General features: G+C 39.0%; 1 protein-coding gene across 2 annotated transcripts in view; it reads left to right on the top strand.

Annotated features, from left to right (window-relative positions):
* The window catches only part of LOC123457307 (zinc finger protein 39-like), a 94,268-nt gene that overhangs the window by 67,169 nt on the left and 10,638 nt on the right, over window positions 1-16,461 (top strand). The window lies entirely within an intron of this gene.

Raw genomic sequence — 16,461 nt, 5'->3', positions numbered from 1 at the left:
TTCTTTTGGTTCTTATATTATTTGTGCTACCTTTTTCACAATGGACCCTGAGCCTATAGAATTTTCTTCCTACTCAAATAGAAGTCCAATCATTTGTAGCTCCTTATATAAGAGAGAACATATGAAGTTTGGCTTTCTGGGCCTGAGTTACCTTACTAAGTGTAATACTTTCTAGATCCATCCATTCTCCCGCAAATTTTATAGCATTATTTTTCTTTACCGCTGAGTAGAACCCCATTGTGTAAATGTGCCACATCTTCATTTTCTACTTATCAGTTGAGGAACATCTAGGCTTGCTTCCATTTTCTAGCTATTGTGAGTAGAGTGGCAATAAATGTGGCTGAGCAAATATCTCCAAGGTAGTGAGATGAATCCTTAGAATATATGCCTAGGATTGATATACATGGGTCATATGGTGGTCCTATTTTTAGCTGTCTCAGGAGCATCCACACTGATTTCCACAATGGCCGGACCAGATTGCATTCCCACCAACAATTTAGGATGTAGTGTAGCTCACCTCTTTGCTCTGTTCACAGTATCCTTTTCTATATAAAAGCTTTGTAATTTCATCAGTTAATTTGTGGTTTTATTGCCTGAGCAATTCGGATTATATTCAGAACGTCTTTGCCAAGATCAGTATGTTGAAGGATTTCCCTACTATTTCCTCTAGCAGTTTCAGAGTTTCAGGTCTGATATTAAATTATTTGATCCATTTGGACTTAATTCTTGTGCATTGGAGGGAGATATATATCTATTTTCATACTTCTGCAGACACATATCCAGTTTTCCCAGCATGATTTGCTGAAAAGGCATTTTTGTCAAATGTCAGGTGGATATAGATACCTGTATTATGTTCCATTATTCTACATGTCTGTTTTTGTGCAAGCCTCATGCTGTTTTTGTTACTATGGCTCTGAAGTGTAGGTTAAAATCAGGCATGGTGATACCAGCAGCTCAAAATTGTTTGGATGTTCAAGATATTGTGCTTCCAAATGAAATTTTGGATTTTTTTTCTATTTCCGGGAACAATGCCTTTGTAATTTGGGGGATTGCATTAAATGTGTAGGTTCCTTTTGGTAAGATCGTGATTTTCACAATTTTGATTTTTCTGATCCAAGAACAAGGGATGTCTTTCCATTCCCTAATATCTTCTGCAATTTCTCGCTTGAGTGTTTTAAAGCTTTCATTGCAGAGATCCTTCACTTCCTTAAGTTTATTCCAAGGTATTTTGTTTATGTGTTCTTTTGATGCAATTATGAATGTGAGAGATTCTCTGATTTCATTCTGTTTGTTGTTAGCATATAGAAAGGCTACTGATTTCTGTTGTTTATTTTGTGTCCTGCTACATGGCTATAGGTGTTTATCAACTATGACAGTTTGCTGGTAGAGTTTTTAAGATCCTTTATGTACACAATCGTATCATCTGCAAATAATGATAACTTGACCACTTCCTTTCTAATTTGCATCCCTTTTATGTATGTCTCTTGCCTTATTGCTCTGGCTGAGACTTCCAGTCCTTTATTAAAAGTGGGGCAGTGTTCCTGATTTTAGTGGAAAAGCTTCAAGTTTTTCTCCATTTAGTAATATGTTAGCAGTAGGCTTCTTATAAATAGCCTTTATTATGTTGAGTTATGTTCCTTCTATTCCCAGTCTCTATAGGAATTTTTATCATGAAGGGATGTTGGGTTTTGGCAAATGGTTTTTCTGTATATAATGAGATGATCATATGATATTTTTCCTTCAGTCCATTTATATACTGTACTACATTTATCAGTTTGCAAATATTGAATCATCCCTGCATCTCTGGGGATTTTATATGTTCTTGTATTCTGTTTGCCAACATTTTGTCAACTATTTTTGTATCTATGTTCATGAGGGAGATTGGTCTGTAATTCTCTGTTTTCTTTTCTTCTTCTTCTTCTTCTTTTTTTTTTTTTTTTTTTTTTTTGCCTGGTTGTGGCATCAGGGTGATGCTGGCTTTGTAGAATGAGTTTGGTAGGATTCCTTCTTTTCCTATTTTATGGAAAATTTTAAGAAGCATTGGTGTTAAGTTAGTCCATGAAGGTCTGGTAATATCCACCGGTGAATCCGTCTGGGCCTGGACTTTTTTTTTGGGAGATTTTTGATAACTGCTTGGATCTCCATACTTGTTATGGGTCTATTTAAGTTGTTAATCTCATCTTGATTTAATTTAGGTAGGTCATATAAATCAAGGAAGTTATCCATTTCTTTCAGATTTACATACTTAGTGGAGTATATGTTCTTAGAGTGTTTCCCTATGATTTTGTAAGTTTCTCTGCTCTGTTGTGATGGTGCCTTTTTCATCTCTAATTTTTTTAACTGGTGTCTCTTTTTTGTTTTGTCATATTTGCTAAGGGTTTATCAATCTTGTTTATCCTTTCAAAGAGCCAACTCTTTGTTTCATTGATTCTTTGGATTTTTTAAAATTAGTTTTCTATTCTTCAAGTACAGGCAGTTTGGTACCATTATTAGGCTCATCTGTGACCTACCCCTTCCCCATTGGCCCCTCCTTGTTGAGGTATATGGGTCGTGCGTTGTGGAGTTAGCCCACAGTTATTGGTACCGTAAATGTCTCTGTATATCATGACCCAACATGGGGCTCTGACATTCTTTCGGCCCCCTCTTCCGCAAAATGTCCCTGAGCCATGTTGGGTTCATTTTTGGTCTGCTTCAGTGATGAGATGTTGGGGGCCTCTGGGGCTGTGGCTCTCTGATTTGGTAGGTGTTGATTTTTCTCTGTGTTGGTCTCCTTCACCCTTGTGCTGTTATCCGGTTCATCAGGAAAATAGCACCCTTGCTTGTTTTGCCAATTTTCCTTAGATTCAGCCAGGGCCCTTTTGAGGTATAATGAGGTATAATGTGTATGTTCTCTCCTTAGGATCTGTATCTATCTGAAAAAGAAACAGGTTCTCCAACGGAGAGTAAGGTAGCACCAGGACAAATGAGATAGCCCTTCCTTTTTTTTATAGAGTTTAATAGGTGTAGGCCCTCTTGTAGCCCATGATTAATGGTAGCTTGATATTGGAGAGTGGTGTTATGTTTGGATATGGTTCTGACTTGTTTCCCAGCTCTAGCTATGTGTCTTGTCCCACTGAGGGGATCAGTTAGCCAAATCAAGAGGAGTTGGCTCCCCACCATGGCTGTGTGCCACTATTGCACTTGTGTGGACATCACACCAGGTTATTTGCTGCTAAGTAGGTTGGACCATGAGTTGCTTGGACAGATATTGGTTGTTTCCCCCAGTCACCCTTGTAGCACCTTCTGTCACTAGACGCATTGACTGACTGGCGACTGAGTGACTCCTGGCTTCCAGCCATGCCATTCCATTTTACATGTCAGCTGCATATGGTGTCTTCAGCAATAGGGTCTTTACACTAACCTTTGGTGGGTCATCAAGTACTCTGACAGAAATCTGTCTTTCTTTTAGGAAACCTTGTAGGTTTCTCTGATCAAAAGCTCATTGTGGGTGATAGCCCCATCCTGGTACTGGGAGTTACAGGTCAGTGTCCCCTAAAAAAATGAGGAAAAAAGAAAACAGGTAACTAATATATAGGAGTTAGAGAGGAGAAAGGGAGAGGGAGGGAGGGAAGATGTAGAGGATTTAGGTTAGACTTGATCCTACCCTCTCCAGTGTCTTGTGGTTTAGGTATTCCCTGTAAGGGCCTGGTGAAGGTTCAGCCATTTTGTCTGCCTTTTAGGAAGTAGAATTTTATGGTACCATTGCTATTTGGGTCTAGATTAGTGTTTCCCACCCCTTCAATGCCCTCCCGTTCCTCCCCATCCCTCCTAGTGTCTAGTCCATGAGATGCTTGCTGGGTGTGTAAGGTATCTTGGGTAGATTCAGGTTAGGTGCTGTAGATGAGTGAGACTATGTGGCGATTTTTTTTCTGTGATTGCGTAAGTTCACTGAGAATGTATCTGTTCCAGGTTCACTCATTTTTCCTCAAATTTCTTTGTGTCATTTTTTCTTACTGATGTATAGAATTCCATTGTATAGATTTACCACATCTTAGTTATCCATTCTTCTAGTGATGGACATCTGGGTTGATTCCTGCTCTTAGCTATTACGAATTGAGCCGCTACAAACTTGGTTGAGCAAATCTATCTGGCCTGTGGTTTGAAGGTTTTAGGGTAGATGCCCAGTAAGGGAATAACTGGGTTTGTTGGTATCTATAGTCAGGTTTTTCAGGAGTCTCCTTATTGCTTTCCAAAGTGGTTGTACCATTCTACATTCCCACCAACAGTGGATGAGTGTTCTTGCTTCTCCACATCCTTGCCAGCATTTATATTTGTTTGATTTTTGGATGTTTGCTATCCTTATTGGGGTAAGGTAGAATCTCATAGTTGTTTTAATTTGCATTTCTCTGATGTTTAGAGATGATGATCATTTTCTTAAGTGTGTGTTTGCCCTTTGTATTTCTTCCTCTGTGAACTGCCTGTTCATCTCTTTGCCCCATTTTGTGAGTGGGGTGTTTGACTTCTTACTGTTTAGATTTTTGAGTTCTTTGTAGATTCTAGAGATTAGGCTTCTATCAGTTGGATAATCCGCAAATATTTTCTCCCATTCTGTGGCTTTGCTTATTGTATGCTTGTCTGTAAAGAAACTCTTCAACCAATGGGATCATATGAAGCTGAAGAGTTTCTTTACAGACAAGCATACGATTCTTTGGATTTTTGGGGGGCAGGTTTTATTTCATTAATTTCTGCCCTAATGTTTATATTTCTTCCTGTCTACTGATTTTTGGTTCACCTTGTTCTTCTTTTTCCAAGGCTTTAAGGTAAAGCATTTAGTTGCTTATTTCTGACCTTTCTAAGTTCTTAACATAGACACTTAAAGTTATAAATTTCGCTCTTAGGACTGACTTCATTGTGCCCTAAAGGTTTTAGTATGTTGTGTTCTTGTTATCATTTGACTTTATGAATTTTTTTATTTCCTTCTTGATTTCTTATTTGACTAATTCATCATTCAGTAGTGTATTGTTTGCTTTTCATGCTTTTGTGTATACTCTATAGCTTTTCTTGCTATGGATTTGTAGTTTGATCCCATTATGTTCAGAAAGAACACAAGAAATTATTTCAATTTTCCTGTATTTGCTAAGATTTGCTTTGTGACCTAATATATGCTCTATTTTAGACAATGTTCCATGTGTTGTTGTAAAGAATTCTGTATTCTGCAGCATTTGGATGAAATGTACTGTATATATCTGTTAGGTCCATTTCTTCTGTGACCTCATTTAATCCTGATGCCTCTGTTTATTTTTTTGCTGGGATGACCTGTGAATAGATTAGTGTTGAATTCACCCACTATACCTTTGGTGGTGTATGTGATCTTACTTCTAATATCATTTGTTTGGTGAAGTTGGGAGCCCCATGTGGTGCATTTATGTTTAGGATTGTAATGTCCTCCAGCTGGAGTGTGCCTTTAATCAATATAAAGTGACCTTCCTTAATGTTGGACGGAATTCTACCTTGTCAGATATTAGGATACCAATCCCTAGTTGTTTTCTACGCCCATTTGCTTGAAACCCTGTTTTCCAACCTTTCACCCTAAGATAGATAGTGTCCATCCTTTGTAGAAAGGTGAGTTTCTTGAAGGCAACAAATTAAGGATTGTGCTTTTAACCTAGTATGCAAACCTATGTCTTTTGTTTGGGGCATTGAGGCCACTGATATTAATAGATATTCTTGAAAGGTGTTCATTTATTTTTGCCATGTTTTTGTAGTTCTTCCATTTTTACCATTGCTCTCTTGTGTTAACTAGTATTTGAGTATGGTTTGCTTTTTACAGGTAGAGCTGGTTTTGTCTTCAACTATTCCTTTACCCTGTTTTGTTGTGGAATGGCCCTATTTCTCTATCTATTTGAATGGGTTCCTTTGCAGGATAAAGTAACCTTCATTGATCGTTGTTGTCTTTCAGAACATAGTGTGTTGAGTAATCTGATACTGATGGGCTTGCCTTTGTATGTGACTTGATTTTTCTAACTGCTTTCAATATATTTTCTTTGCTTTGTATGTTTTGTAGTTTACTTATAATATGGCAAGGAGAGGTTCTTTCCAGTTTTTGTCTGGGTGGTGTTTTAAAGCACTCCTGTATCTGCATTTCATCTCTTTCGCAATTTAGGGGAGGTTTCCTGCTATGATTTTGTTGAAAGCACCTACTATTCCTTTGGAGTGAAATATTTCTCCTTCTACTATACCCTGAAGTCTTCAGTGTGGAGGTTCTTGTTTGATCTTTTCATAGTGTCCTGAATATCTTGAAATTCAAATTCATACTTTCCTGTTAGTTTTTCTTTATCTTTATTGGACTGTATTAGATCTGCCACCCGATCTTCTAGTTTAGATATTATGTCCTCTCCTTCATCCATTCTACTGGTAAGATTTTCTACAGAGCTTTCTATGTCATTGACTGTGTTCTTCATTGCTAGTAATTCTCACTGTTCATTTTATTTATTTAGCAGAGAAAGAGGTGGGGAGAGAGAGACAATGAATGGTCATGCCAGGGCCTCCAGCCACTGCAAACGAACTCCAGACACGTGCGCCCCCTTGTGCATCTCGCTAACGTGGGTCCTAGGGAATCGAACCTGGGTCCTTTGGCTTTGCAGGCAAGTGCCTTAATCGCTAAGCCATTCCTCAAGCCCTGTTTTTTTTTTTTTTTTCTTTTTTCTTTTCCCTTATTTATTGGTTGTATTGACCTCCTTATTTCATTGAATTGGTTATCGGGGTCTTTTTTCATTTATTTGATTACCTCCTTGATTTCTTTGAACATATTTTTAATCATTCTTTTGAAATCTTTCTCTGGCCTTTCTCTAAATCATTCTCACCACTCCAGGCCCTTCTGGCTTTTAAAGTTTGTGTTGAATTATCTGCTGTGATCCTGATTGGCTTGCCTTTGTAGGTAACTTGAATTTTTCTCTCTAACTGCTTTCAATATTTTTTCTTTGATTTGTATGTTTGGTAGTTTAATTATATGGCGAGGAGAGGTTGTTTCCAGGTTTTGTCTGTTTGGTGTTCTAAGGATTCCTGTATCTGCATTGGCTCCTTTTTCCCAGTTTGGGGGAAGTTTTCTTCTATGATTTTGATGAAAATTTCCTACTATGCCTTTGGTGTGAAATTCTTCTCCTTCTACTATACCATAAACTCTTATGTTTGATCTTTTCATAGTGACCCAAATATCTTTTGAAATCCCCTTGTCTTCTAGTTTAGATATTCTGTCATCTCATCCATTCTACTGGTAAGATTTTCTACAGAGTTTTGTTATTATTATTATTATTATTATTATTATTATTATTATTATTTCATTGGCTGTGTTCTACATTGCTAGCAAGTCTGTTTTTTCTTTATTATTTTTATTTCCTTATTTGTGTCTATTGACCTTTTTATTTCATTAAATTGGTTTCCTGTGTCTTCTTTGATTCCTTTGATTTCCTCTTTCATTCCTTTTTTTTTCTCTTTGACTTCTTTGAGCATATTTATAATCATTCTTTTGAAATCTTTCTTAGACATTTCCTCTCATTCTTACTGGAGATCATTTCTGATGCATTAATACTTTTTGTTGAATTTATATTGTCCTAATTTTTTGTATTTCTTGTATTTAATGTAGTGACTTTTGTATGTTGGATTAATTTATGTTTGGATTTTCTAATTTTTTGCAATATTATTAGATGTATTAAGCAACCTAATGTTATATATCTTCATGGTAGAGCTTAAGTTGTTTTGTGTGATTCTTAAGACTCTCATAGTAACCACATAAGTGACAGTAGGCATTTGGTTTGCCGGCTGTGAGAGTATTCAAGTAGGCTGAGTGGGACAAAATAAAGGCAGCATCTAAAATTTTACTAAACAATGTACACATTCAATGAAAGATGGGGCAGAGTATTTATGCCAAAGTAGATATTATGGCAATGAAATCCTCTTACAAACTCACAGTCTGTAAGGATGTATGTTGCCTGGCACCCTTAATCCTGTCAACTGGGAAGCTAAGATTTCTGGTCTGTTGTGTGTTCCAAGTCAGCTTGTGACCAAGTGATAACCTTCCTTAATGAACAACACAAGTGGTTACAAAGGCATTATAAATCAGGAAGCAACAAATGACAAGGCCAAAATATAGCTTATTTAAGAATGGCAAATCCAACCATCCTTCAGGTTTAACACACAATTTACCGTGTCATGGAAGGTACAATTAGCATATCCAATTCAAGCCTATATACCTGGCTTATTTGAGGGGTTCTGTCATGATGTAATCACAGTTACCTTTTGGATGGTTTTGGTATCAATTATGTTGCACTCCTGCTTACGTCCCTCTTTGCTGCACTATGGGCTTAGGTAGGCTGGCTGGGTTGCTGGGTCACTGCTCTGATTGCCTGCGCCGGATGCTGTGTAGGTGAGCTCCCCTCCCAAGGTCTCTGGTGTTTGCTGGTACTTGTGCTGGCTGGCAGTGGGTATGGGGGATCTGGATTGTGGCTGAAGTTCTCCTGCTGGTCCTCATGATCCTCTTCCTCACTAGCCACTCCATTGGTCCTTGCTGTACTCCCTTCACATTTCTTGAGTTTGTGAGCGGGCTGGTGTGAGTGAAGAATCCCCTCACCTGGTTCTTCCTGTACTTCAGCTCAATCCTTGTGGCTGTGGCCTCACAGACCTGGTTCCACTGCTGCTGGAGCCACATCTGCATGCTGCTATGTAGAAGCTCTGAATCTCTCCTACTTCTCTGCTGCCATTGATAATTTCTTATGCACCTCACTTTTTAGTAGAAGAGTGTATTTTGCTGTTTTAACATGCTGAAGACTATATATAACAAACCATTAGCTGACATTATTTCAAATGGGGACGTTATTAAAATCATTTTCAATAAAGTTAGGAAGACAAGCGTGATAATTCCTCTCCTTATTATCTATACTGCTGGAAAACCTTAGCTAGAGAAATAAGACAAATTCAGTAGAAGTATGCAAATAGGAAAAGAAGAAGTCATTTGCAGAAGTTGTCAGTTCATACATGGGGGTCCTAAAAATCTACACTAGTTTATACTGGTCATTGTTTTCTAGAACACCAGTACTGACAGGATTAATACATATTCTTAATGGGATTTGTAGGACTCATTACAGGATGTGGGCTGGCCAGTCCAAAAACTGCAGACTAGAAAGAGTACTAGGTATGCTCTCAGGCTACAGGTTTGTTCTTAATTGGATTTAATGAGTATATTTCTAAGCCACAGGTACAATGACTAAAATAAAAGACCTCCTTATGACAGCAATCCTAATATTAGCAAGGTTCAATAATAATAAGTTCTGGTCCTTACAAAGGCTTTTATGTCTGAACCTTCAGTCCTCTCCCACCATGCATTTTTCAGCCTATCTGCTCTCTTCTCAGACTCACTTGCACCCTGGCTGTTCCTCAAACACAGTAGGCACATTCCCTTAAGGAAACTTTGCTCAGGTTCTTTGCATCATGCACACCAGATGTATTCCCTTGTGGAGAATGTTCACAGGTTCTTTACCTCATACACACCAAGCAAATTACCTCATGGAGTCCTGGCACATGTTCTTTATCTCACACTCATTTGTCACTTTCCACCTTATAGTATTTCCATTTTCCATAATCTTCCTGCCAATATCTACTCCTGGATTCTTCATACTGGTAGGAAAATACATTGTTGTTCCAGTAGGGTCATCATATACAAAACATTGTAGGCCATTGCTGCTGTGCTTGGTTACCCACCAGAACTAAATGGTTAGACCCTTTTGCTGAATACAGTATAGGATGTGGTCCCAGGGAACTGAAAAAATAAAGTTGAAACTGAAATTGAAGTCATCTCACTATGAGACTTTTACCATAGTAATAAAAGGCACAGTGGGAGCTACTGTGGGAGAAAATCCATGTACATTTTGTACAAGCAGTGGAACATCCAAGCTCCAAAATCAACTAGCTAGTCAAGATGTTGCCACCAGTGCATAGTGACATATAAGAGATGAGTATTTAACTATTTGGTCATTGAATAAGAGACCCTTCTCAGTGTGTGGGTATCCATACGTATGACTGAGAATTGAATCAAAATCTATGGCATGTAACAACTGGTGGAGGCAAAAAACTTTATTCCCAGTTCTCAGGAGGCTGAGATAAGAGTTGCTGGTAGTTCAAGGTCAGTCTGCAGCTATCGATTGAATTTTATGTCAGCTTGGGCTGACCTAAGATGGTGCCTTGAAAGGGAAGCTTCCAGTGAATGTTCTTTGATTAAAAAGAGAAGTTATGCCCTTTAAGCAGCGTTCAAAATGTGCATATTTAAACCTTTTGATTAATCCTATTCTCACTTTTGTTTAGAAAACATTCTTGTTACAGGGGAAATAACTCATCAAAATGAGACTATGAAGACATTCCCCAGTGTTTACCAGTAGAGGAGTCATCGTTCTTAATCAACTATGTGAGGTAGATATGGAAAGGACACAGTATTTCTTTTATCGCTAGCCAACTAAGTTTTGCTATAGAAATGGCAGTAGACACTGAGGAATCTCAAAGTGCATCAAATAGAAAATGATAAAATGTTGTGAGCTTAAACTTAAAAGATGTTATATTCTTATATCTGTATAAAGTAGTAATTTTTACTGTATGATCTATAAATTGTGACTAAGCTAGAACAACTTTTCAGAGACACAACTTATAAATTATTAAATCCTTGGGAAAAAATAACCTTTTCATTGACAGCTTCCAAACATAGACAATAAACTGTGTTAATCCCACCCACCCCTATTTTCCCTTACCCAAATCCCTGATCCTGGGAGGATGTGATAGGACATTTCAATTGTGACTTCTCAGCAATATGGTCATTTTGACTCACCTCACAGACCAATGCAATCACAAAAGAGAACCTCCAGGTTTCTGGTCAAGGTGGCAGCCTCCTAATTGTTCTTCATCTCCCAGTGTACTATAAGGCATGATCTGTGGGGCTCCAGGTCAAGTAGGTCTTAACAGACCTACAGTGGGAGGGCACAGAGCGGAACAGTTGGGAATCTCCTCATCCCCACCCTCTCAGGTAGGCACTTGGATCCCCTCAGCCATTAGCCACAGCCTCTGTGTCTAATCAGGTACTTTACTTTGCTACCTGCGGCCTCTGCTGACCATATCTGTGGTCCTCATACCTTCCTCTCTTCCCCCAACTGCTGCTGCTAACTCAGACCCACTGAACTACCCACAGGCACTCCCACCCCCACCATTTTTGGGAGATTTTAATGGATGTATTCCCTGTTTTAGTCAAAGTCTAGCAGTAGCTTGACATTGAAGATCATAATCGTCTCTATAAGATTCAGACCTGCTTCCCAGTTCCAGATATAGGTTCCCTTCCACTGAGCAGATCTTAACCAATCAGAAGCCATAGGTTACCTACCAAGGCTGTGTGCCACCATTGCACTGGTAGGTACAACTTGTCAGGATCATTACTTCTGTGTAGCTTAGACCCATGCTTGCTCATACCGTTGTTGGCCACTTTCCCCCAGTAGCTCAGGTAGTGCTTTCCAGAACTAGATGTGCTAACTCTCTGGGAACTGGCTCTCTTCAGTATTCCAGCCATGTTTCTCTGTGATCTGTGTTGGTAGCATATGGTGTCTTCAGCAGTAAGGTCTTACCTTTTATCTCAAGTTGATAATCAAGTGCTTTGACAGAAGCCTGTCTTGACTTAGGGACCTCCTATGTTTCTTGAACCAACAGCTTAATGTGGGCATCTGGTACTAGGTATTAAAGGGCAGAGCCATTTTTTTTTTTTTTTTAAAGATTAGGATTCATCCCACCTTCTCCAGGGCCCCCTATATTTCTGCTTACTGTTTTATCCTTTAGTGTGCCTTCAAGGAGAAAGGTTTCTATGATGCTGATTTATTTTCGCTTTATTTTTGTGTTGATTTCTCCTCACCCTCCCTTTCCCCTCCCCCTAACCCTTCTATCCCTTTTGCTGTGCCTCAGTTTGCCTACTCAGAATGCCAGGCAACTCAGGCTGATCCAGGTTAGTAACCACAGATGAGTGTGAACATGTGGACATGTGGCATTTGTCTTTCTGTGATGGTATGTTGAGTATGATCTGTTCTATGCCCACCCATTTTCCAACAAATTTCATTGTGTCATTTTTCTTCTTACTGCTGAGTGGAATTCCATTGTATATATGTTCCAAAACTTTGTTTTATATTCATCCAGTGATAGGCACTTGGTTTGGTTTCAGTTTCTAACTATGATGAATTGAGCAGTTATAAACATGGTTGAGAAAATGTCTGTGTAGTGAAGCATAGTGTGTTTAGGATATATACCCAGTAGGGGAATAACTGGGTCTGTTGATAGTTCTATATTCTTATTTTACAGGAAACTTCATGTTGATTTCCGCATTGGTTGTACAAGTTTGCATTCTCGCCAGCGGTAAATGAGGATGCCTCTTATCCCACATCCTTGCCAACATTTGTTTGAATTTTTTTAATATATTTTATTTATTTATGTGAGAGAGAGGAGGCAGAGAGAGAAAGAAAAAATGGGTGTGCCAGGGCCTCCAGCCACTGCAAACGAACTCCAGATGCATGCACCCCCATGTGCATCTGGCTTCCGTGGGGCCTGGAGAGTTGAACCAGGCTCCTTTGGCTTTGCAGGTAAATGCCTTAACTACTAAGCCATCTCTCCAGCCCCTTTTGTTTGAAATTTTAATGATTGCCTTCCTAACTGGAGTAAGGTGGAATCTCATAGTTGTTTTAATTTGCATTTCCATGATGGTTAGTGTTGCAGTCAGGTTCTCATTGCCATCAGAAAACACCCAACCAAGAGCAGCTTGTGGGGGACAGAAAGTTTATTTTGGCATACAGGCTTAAGGGGAAAATGAAGGCATGAGCAGAAGGTGGACATCACCTAGGCAACATGAGATGGGCAACAGCAACAGGAATGTGTGCAGAATACTGGCAAGAGGAAGCTGGCTATGACACTCATAAGCCCACCTCGAACACTACACTTGTTGAATTCCCAAATTGCCATCAGCTGAGGATCTAGCATTCAAAACACCTAAGTTTATGGGGGCATGTGAATCAAACCACCACATTCTGTCCCTGGGCCCCATAAACTATCATTATGTAAAATGCCATACATTCAATCAAACTTTAAAAGCCCCCATAATTTTTATCGGCCCCAATGATGTTCAAACATCTCATAGTCCAAGGTCTTTTAACTAAGCCATAATACCAAAAAAAAAAAAAAAAAAAAAAAAGCACAGAATAAACATTCATTCTTTAAAAGATAGCTTTGGGAGAAGCAAAGAAATATCCACCCATTATAAGATTTAAACAGGGCAAACATGAAACTCTGTTCCTCCAAGTCCCACAACTCTAGTCATTGACAGATCTCCAAGTCCAATAATTCTAAGCAATGACATGACTGGGGTTCCAATTCAGCCCCTTTAGCTAATCTACTCATAATCCCAGAAAACTTCATCTGTGCTGGCTCCTTGGGAGCATCTCATAGTCCTTGAGTATCCATTGGATTGCCACTGCAACCAATGGTGCATCCCCATGGCTCCATTAGGCCTACATGCAGGCAATCCAGCAAGCCTGCTCCTCTCTTTCCCATGACCATTTCCAAAATACAAAACTGTTTTGGAAATTCAATGACCCTGTCTTTCCTGCATTTATTATGCTCCATAATAACAAGTGAGCTACCAGTTTGTTAATCCGGGGGGTAATAAAGCTGACTTTGAAGAATGGGACAGTCTCTCAGCATTCAGACCCTTTCAAAAGAGTCTGCATTTTTCCTCTTGTCCCAGTACAGGTGAGCTAGTCCAATTCTCAATGATTGTAAACTCTCAAATAATTGCAGCTATACAAGTAGTAGTTTTGGCCCAAAGGTTTCATTTTTTTCTGTGCCATATCCCGCTGCTCACAGAAGTTTATTTCTATCCAAAGAAACACTGCATAAGTTCTCAGGACACAGGCATAATAGCAAACCACTCATGCAAATGACTTCTAGCCCAGTTCAGGCAAAGCTCTTTCTTGCCTTTAAAAGCCAAACCTCATAGCCCATACTTCTTAATGGATTCAGTCTTTCACCTCTGACCAGAATAATCCATTAAACTGTATTTATAGCAATGCAAGGTGTCTCTTAGACTAAGATTTCAAATTTGTCTACACTCCTCCTGCAAAACAGTTCCAAAAGGCCAAAGCCACAGCATCAGGTTTCTAGCAGCAGTGACCCTACTTCTGGTACCAACTTTCCTATTGCAGTCAGGTATGCATTGGTGTCAGAAAGTACCTGACCAGAAATAGCTTGTGGGGGAAAAGGGGATTTATTTTGGCTTGTAGACTCAATGATGGCTGGGCAAAACAACAGCATGAGCAGAGGGTGGACACCTTGTCCTGAGAAACATCAGATAGACAACAGCAACAGGAGAGTGTGCCAAACACTGGCAAGAGGACCTGTCTTATAACACCCATAACCACTCCCCAACAATTCACTGCCTCCAGAAGGTTTAGGGATTTTGTTGTTGTTGTTGTTTATTGTTTGTTTGTACGTTTCTTTTTTGTTTGCTTGATGTTCAAAGCAGGGTCTCACTGTAGCTCAGGCTGACCTGGAATTCATGATGTAGTCTCAGGGTGGCCTTGACCTCATAGTGATCCTCCTCCCTCTGCCTCCCAAGTGCTGACATTAAAGATGTGCATCACCTTGCCCAGCTCTAGGATGTTTTGATTCTCAAATTGCTATCAGATGGGGACCTAGTATTCAGAAAACCAAAGTTTATGAGGGACAGCTGAATCAAACCATCACAGTTAGAGATGTTAAATGTGTGTTATTTATATTTCTTCCTCTTGCTATTCCTTATTGAGTTTCCTACCCCATTTTTTTGAATGGGTTGTTTGATTGTTTTATTGTTTGGTATTTTGAGTTCTGTATAGATTCTAGATATTAGGCCTCTGTCAGTGGTATCCCTGGCAAAAATTTTCTTCCATTCTTTTTTTTTTTTTTTTGGCTTTTTGAGGTAGGTTCTCACGCTAGCCCAGGCTGACCTGGAGTTCACTATGGAGTCTCAGGGTGGCCTTGAACTCACAGTGATCCTCCTACCTCTGCCTCCCGAGTGCTGGGATTAAAGGCATGCACCACCACACCTGGCTAATTTTCTTCCATTCTGTGGGTAATCTGTTTGCTCTACTTACAGTATGTTTGTGCAAAAACTTTTGAATTTTATGAGATACTATTGGTTGAGACACTTAATTTTCCAAGCTACTTAACAATTTCAATGTACTCATTGCAACAATCACTGAACTGTAAAATTACTAATTTTCTTTTCTCAGATATAACTCCTAATTCTCAAAAGCTAACAATTACAGGTAAATATTAATCTATGAGAGAAAGCAAAACAGAAAAAATACCCATAAGCTGACAACAGGCTGTGACAATAACTCTTTTTAATTAACCTTTTCATTCACAGTTTTTATACATATAAACAATATACCCAGGAAATAATCCTCTTTCAAAATCCTCTTTTTTCTCCCCTTCCATACACTCTCCACTTAAACACTTTTTCCTTCCAAGTAACCCTTCTGTTTTTTTTTTTCTTTTTTCAAAGTAGGGTGTCACTCTAGCCCAGGCTGACCTGGAATTCACTATGTATTCATAGTGTGGCCTTGAACTCATGGCGATCCTTCTACCTCTGCCTCCTAAATGCTGGGATTAAAGGCATGTGCCACCATGCCTGCCCCCCCTTCTTCTATAATTTATTTATTTATTAGAGACAGAGATGGGTGGGAGGAAGAGAGAGAGAATGGGCACACCAGGGCCTCAAGCCACTGAAAACAAACTAAAGATTCATGTGCCACCATGTGCACCTGGCTTATGTGGGATCTGGAGAATTGAACCTGGGTCCTTATGCTTCACAGGCAAGTACCTTAACTGCTAACCCATTTCTCCAGCCCACCCCATCTATTTTGTTGTAATAATTTTCCATCATATTATACAAATCTTGTGTAGATAGTGCCAACCTCTAGGATAACATGAATGCAATTCCCACAATTTGTATGGAATACAGCACTCCACAGCACTCCTTCCCATGCTTAAGCTCTTCTCTTCTTCCAATTCCTTTCTCTGCAGTGGTCCCTGAACGCTACATGGTGTGATAGAGACACTGTCTCCGAGAAGACAGAATACAAGCACCTTGAAATCACCCTTTGATTTCAAAATTTGCTCTGTAGTACACCCCAAACACACAACTGTACATAAAAATAATTTTTTAAAAGTTATAAATGTAGAAAATTTACAGTTTCAGATCAATATAAAATGATACTACTCATTTAAAGTTTAAAGAACATCTTTGCTTAATTCAATTAAAACAATGATCACAGCTCTAAATGAAGTATTCCTCCAATAGAATCAAAATATTTATCAACTACTTCCTTGCTTATGCAATGTAGAGTGCAAAATGACTATGAATTAAATGTTTCAAAACAT

The sequence above is a fragment of the Jaculus jaculus genome, unplaced genomic scaffold, assembly GCF_020740685.1.
Source record: "Jaculus jaculus isolate mJacJac1 unplaced genomic scaffold, mJacJac1.mat.Y.cur mat_scaffold_35_1_3033546_arrow_ctg1, whole genome shotgun sequence".
Lineage (NCBI taxonomy): Eukaryota > Metazoa > Chordata > Mammalia > Rodentia > Dipodidae > Jaculus > Jaculus jaculus.
This window is presented reverse-complemented; position numbering and strand designations above follow the sequence as displayed.